The 5,845-nt window shown below is 41.0% G+C and overlaps 1 long non-coding RNA gene across 1 annotated transcript; it reads left to right on the top strand.

The window, feature by feature from the left end:
• Positions 1-1,755: 1,755 nt before the first annotated feature.
• On the top strand, positions 1,756-5,069 carry LOC117741414. Its single transcript, XR_004610716.1, has 4 exons — positions 1,756-1,814; positions 1,982-2,030; positions 3,033-3,083; positions 4,939-5,069. It is a non-coding gene; the product is annotated as an uncharacterized LOC117741414 (long non-coding RNA).
• Positions 5,070-5,845: the final 776 nt, after the last annotated feature.

Here is a 5,845-nt window from a genome sequence, read left to right as displayed (position 1 = left end):
GTGTATCTTCAGGTAAAGAGGCAGAGCTTCCATGGAGAGGATGTGCTAAGATGATGGTATTACCAGGCTGAGAGCCTAGCACACTTAGAAACACAACAGGTTAGTGAAAGAGAGGCAGAGTCCAAGTGGCAGGCTGGGGTCAGCAAGAAGCAAGCAAACAAAGACTGTGGCAAACAAACAGATCTGGGGGGACAACAGGCTAAAAGCCGTAGAGGGTAAGGGGGGGAGGGGGGGGGGGGGGGGGACAGGCAAGCTAAACAGACAGCGAGGCACAACAGACAATCTGACAGGGAATTAGTGAAAGTGGGCAGTTGCATAATGGAGGAGAAAGAGGGGGGGGCACAGGTGTGTGAGTCAGGTGACCTTGGTGATGACGGGAAGAACGGGGTTACAGAGGGGGAAGGTTGTAAATATGCATGAATCAGCAGGAATTAACACAGGGTTGAAACAGGTGAGCGAGGAAGGCAACAACTATAGTACAAGTATACATATCAATACCACAAAATGTGACTCTGTAACCTTTGATAAAAGCTAAATTAATCAAGCTAAATTAATAAGCACTAAAATACATCCTTGCTTGGTCTGTGGGGACCAGTAGCGCATGGTGACTGATGCTGGAAAGCTTTAGGTAAATACCACAGTGAGTTTGTATGACTCTTGTTTACATATGTGTTATGTTTTACCATGTACCATTTTCAAGTAACTGTCACAACATTGGCAGAAAATGTAATATTTGACACTACTGCTAATATCCGAAGACAAGGAAGTCAATGAGGCCATAATTGAAAAAAACACCCTGTCACATTGCTGCATGTCAAACATTATGTATGCATAAAGATAGCATGGCTTTCACTTGCTCTGCGTTCACTGGCACACATATTGGTGAGTCAGGTGTTCCCAGTCAGAACCAATCCACGTCTGAGGCAGCAGCTTTGCTTTGCACAAGCTTCCAGGTGTGAAGTCAGATAAGGACAAAGTTGAAATTGCCTTCTGCAGCTCCCATCTCTTCACTCAGTGTGGCTTACGGATCACTGCCTTCAAGCCCGAAACACCCAAACCACTTCTTCATTAGGTCTCAAGTGTGTAAAGAGCAAAAATAATACACAGAGAAGTGTGACATTATTGCAGACTCTTTAATACAGGTCATTATTTGAGAGTTATAGCTGAAATGCGTTAGAAGGCCATTGGATCCTGTTGTTCTTCAGTGGATTTAGTCCCATTGCCAGAAGTCTCTAAAGTGATTGGATTCAACCTGTTAACGCTTCTCTTCTCGTCCCAGATGTAATCATGATGACAAAGCACAGAAGGTAATATCTATTTGTCTCAGCCTCTGACCTGTATTTCTTTGCATCCTGCTTCACTGCTCCTCTGATCACCGTCAGAGGCTCATGGTGTGTCCTGCTCGTGTCATTCTCATTAACTGTGGTGGTACCGGCTCTGCAGCAACACTGAGCAATGAAAATCAGGTCCAAAGCTCCATTAGCATATTTAGACCAGCATGCATCTGTCAAAATAACATTTAACAAATTAGTAGACTTGTGAGCATACTACAGTTTCCTCTTTGCTGTTAAAATCCTGTGTATCGCCAGAGCTCCAGTCCAGCGCCCCATTTTATCTTCTGCACTGTTACTGCCTTCATCTGCATGTTTCTGCCTCGTTCATCTGCATGTTTTCTTTCTGTGCCTTTGTGACCATCTCTAGTTGTCTTTTTCTATTGAATTGGTTGGTTGCTCTAATTTGTTTCATCCTTCCAGGCTCATCACGTGCCCATAAGAAGGCCGACGCGCGCGCGATTCTGATGAGCATCCCCGCTGGTATTGATCTCTCTTATCAGCTGTCAGACAGACCAGCTGGAACATCATGAATTATTCTTTTGCCTCTCTTTGTCTGTCACTCAAAAAACACTCCACCATTCTGTTTCCTTTTGTAATCCCTCTTTTATGTTTCTCTTTATCTCCCTTCTATTCATCCTTCATTTCAGATGAACATCCACCCGCCCCGCTCTCTCCCCTGAATGAACGTCTGAAAAGGTGAGCTCACTTGAATTTAGTATTGACAGCTTTACCCACGTGGAAACTCTCAGTAGCCTGTATTTTCCTGTGCTTGTTCTGTGTTTCCAGCCTAAACACCAATTACCACTCAGGGCCTGGGAGAGTGAAATATTTAGCTACATTTCCAGTAATAGCATGTCTGATAGCCTGGCTGACTTTTTCCCTGTGGGACTCTTGGTCTAATGACAGTGCATGGCTTACTCGGTAACACACTTGGCACCGGACACTGTGTGATCACTGTGCATCTGCTCTCAAACATGTTCATGTTGTGTTTGTAGAACTGAGCAGTGTGCAATAGAACCCAGATCAGTGTCGACAGTCTCTCATCTTGCACATTTGGAATCAAAGTATAATATTCTCACATTATTTGAAGTCAGGCTTTTTGTGAGATGATGTTGGCTTGACGGGAAATATGACATTTGAAAAAACACTATACTCTTCAGTCTTAACAGTGGTGACTTGTTTAATCCACATGAATGTAAACTCATTATATAATGTCTTTTATAATCAGGTTAGAGCACACATTATAACTGCATGAAAACAATCATGATTCTTATTAATGGGGTGAACAGTGTGTTCATTAGAAAAGATATCTCTCATCATTAGATTCATCGGATTGCTTTGTAATCACAGAAAGTAACAGTTTACTCAAAGCTGCTGTAGTCAATATTTGTCTATGAACAATGACACATGACTTGTGTGTGAAAGTGGTTGTTCATAGTGATGAACTCATAGAGAATGGTCTCGGCGCCACAGTTCCTCTCAGCTCTACGGAGCATTTTAGCGTCCTGCAGCTAAGATTCATGCCCCTCAAATCTGATAAACTCTCCCCACTGTCATCAGCATTGTATTAAACATGTACTGGACATATTTATGGGCAGACTGTAATGTTCCTTGCAAACACCATCATCGCAGTAACTTTTAGATGTTTGTAATGACATTTAGAAGTCTTCTAAAGTACAATGCTCTCCTGCTTTCCAGATATGATTGCCAGAGAACTAGCGTCCACACGAGATGGACCTTAAAAGAAAGGTCAGTAAAGTAAGGTGCACTCTTTAGTTTTCAGTATACAGCTTGGGTGTGTTCCCCCCCTCCCACACACACACACAAAGGTCAGCTGCTTCCTAGGGTTCCTCTGACTGCAACTGTGATCAACAGGCTAAACCTTATGACCAAGCAGCCATATACACCATCTTGACTTTGTAATCTTCCATCTCCCTACTTTCCTATTACTGTATCTGGATTTCTCAAATCCACCATCAGTCTATCTTAACCAAATGGCAAGGTATCATTTACATTAGCTGCTCCACATTGAGCCACTGACTCTTCTATAATCTGATCAATGCACCTGAATGTCACAGAGGTTTTCTATCAAGCCGAGAGAAGGTCATGGCGTCTGCTCTGTGTAAATACCACATTCTGCCGGGCCGTTGACAGAGGAGTGAGTCGCAGCATGGCTGATAGTTGGCCAGCGGTGTCTTGTGAAGTGGTGATGATCAATCACAACCTGTCAAATATTAACTTTTTTATTTATTTTACTGTACTAATCCCACTTTAATGATTTGCCATCACGTTCCCATTGCAGCTTCTTCTCATATTCCCAGAGGGGGGCACAAAAACATGTTATCATAAAAAAAGGAAGACTTTGTATATCGATTGTGATCCAGCCAATCAGCTTTTCAAAGGCTATTGACATCCGTTGGAAGACTTGCTAGTTTTATGGATTTTACCCATTGCATTCTGGTTCAATGTTTTCCTTTTTCTTTTCTTTGCTTGTTTATTTTCCTGCACCATTTTTCTTCCATCACTCTACATCAAGACACACACTCTCCTGGACCTCAAACAAACAAAGTTCATGTTTATGTCACCAAATCAACACACATTCCATACAGTGAGTCCTTTCCTTTCACTTTCAATTCTAAATTACATGTACACTTGAGTATTTCCAATTCATGCAACTTTATACTCTTCATTTTCAGAGAGTACTGAAAATAAAGTGTAAGAGGATAAAGTTGCAGCCCATCATCTATCCCTTAATACAGCCATATTCACTTCAAATTCAGTGAGGTCCAGTTTGAGAGAATGTCCTCATGCAAATGTCAGGAACATCAGAATCATTTCTGACTTTATGATTTAGTCCAATATATATTGAAATAGACTAACATTTGTATTAATGTCTGTATGTCGTCAACAAAGTCAGATTTCAAATTGAACTGGATGAATTTTAATAATGCATATCTAATAATAAATAAATGTTCTTCTCTCATTTCAAGTCAGATTAGAGCTGGATTAAAATACAAATAATACAAAACAAAAACTTCTCTTTCTCTTCCTCTAAAAAGAGAAAATTGTGTGCAGGAAACCACTTTTTCTGCTCATTGTTTGGCAGTAAAAATAATGTGTTAAGAATCTGATCATATTGGGCTCTGAGACCTATTTTTCTGTGCCTTCATTTTGGATGTGAGTGGGTATGTTTGCTAAAAAGATTTGCGCTTTGTCTCTTCATCGCCGCTTTTAATAACAAACTGGTTTTGAACTGCTTGTGGGAAGAATGAACATTGAAGAGTCTGTCCATACTTGGTCAAAGGCTCTGGTTAAGCTCTCTCTTTTTAGACTACGGCATTTGAAATAACTTCTCTGACTCACATATTTCTCCAACTGTTGGCTCACTCCCCGTTTCTCTCGTGTGAATATCGCCCTCGAGTTGAGGGCGACGCTTATCGGAATACACATATTTGATTGGCCGAGTAGCATCATGTGATGTGGTGTAAAACGCATGTAATTTGTTGGTGTGTGAACGAGTGCCCTAAACCTAAAGGGTAGGAAAAAATAGTTTAAAATAGAAGCGCTACGTATTTTTAAAATATTTTTATATATTTTTTTTTAGAGTTCCAGGTCCGGAGCCAACGAGGTCTGGGTCCGGAATTTGTGACCCCTGCCCTAATAGCTCCCTATGAGGCTGATCTTCGAGGGATCGACTACATCCATAAGATGTAACACAAGTTTAAAGGTGCAAGATCCGAGATTGGGAGCACTTGCCAACGAAGACGAGCTAACTGACCTATTGAGCTAACGGTGTTTACCTGAGTGGGAACCAGAGGGTGGGAGCTACGCTTCCATGACAACGCAGTCCTTCTGGATGGCGTTATCCGCTGTAACCGCCATGTGACATCAGTACAGAGCTAACCAGTAGGGCGCACTCATATGCACTCATATGCACTAATATGCACTCAAAGCACACGCGGCCAACGGGCCAGCCCAGCTAGACGACCAGGATTCAGACACATTTTTAAAGGTACATAAAAAATGTCAGCGTATGCTGTTTTTTTTTTACTCAGGTCAGTGGGGGCAATATTGATAACAAATAAGTTTTGTGAATTACGAAAATAGTTGTTCACATATTTTGTTTTTTGTTAAATAGTGACAGTGCCTTATAGTCTACAAGACAATCAGAGAACCAAAGAGACAACTTGATTAAAACATTTTTTAAGAGCATGGAATGACTGACTAGACACATATTTCAATTTTAGACGAATGTCATTCCAATCAAATAAACCCTAAATTAATGATTTGCCTTATGGTAGCAATAACATAACATAAACACAATTAGGTAAGGTAAGGTCACCTAGATCCTAATGACTTGAAATGGACATTTTTTTTATATTATGTGATCACTTTGTCACAGTACTCAAAAATGTTCTCTTTGTAACTTGAGGAGCACCAGTTTCAACGTAAATGACCAAACAAGCAAATGTTTTAACTGAATTTGGAACGGTGAAGCTGTAAACACAGGC

Source organism: Cyclopterus lumpus, chromosome 13 (assembly GCF_009769545.1).
Source record: "Cyclopterus lumpus isolate fCycLum1 chromosome 13, fCycLum1.pri, whole genome shotgun sequence".
NCBI lineage: Eukaryota > Metazoa > Chordata > Actinopteri > Perciformes > Cyclopteridae > Cyclopterus > Cyclopterus lumpus.
This window is presented reverse-complemented; position numbering and strand designations above follow the sequence as displayed.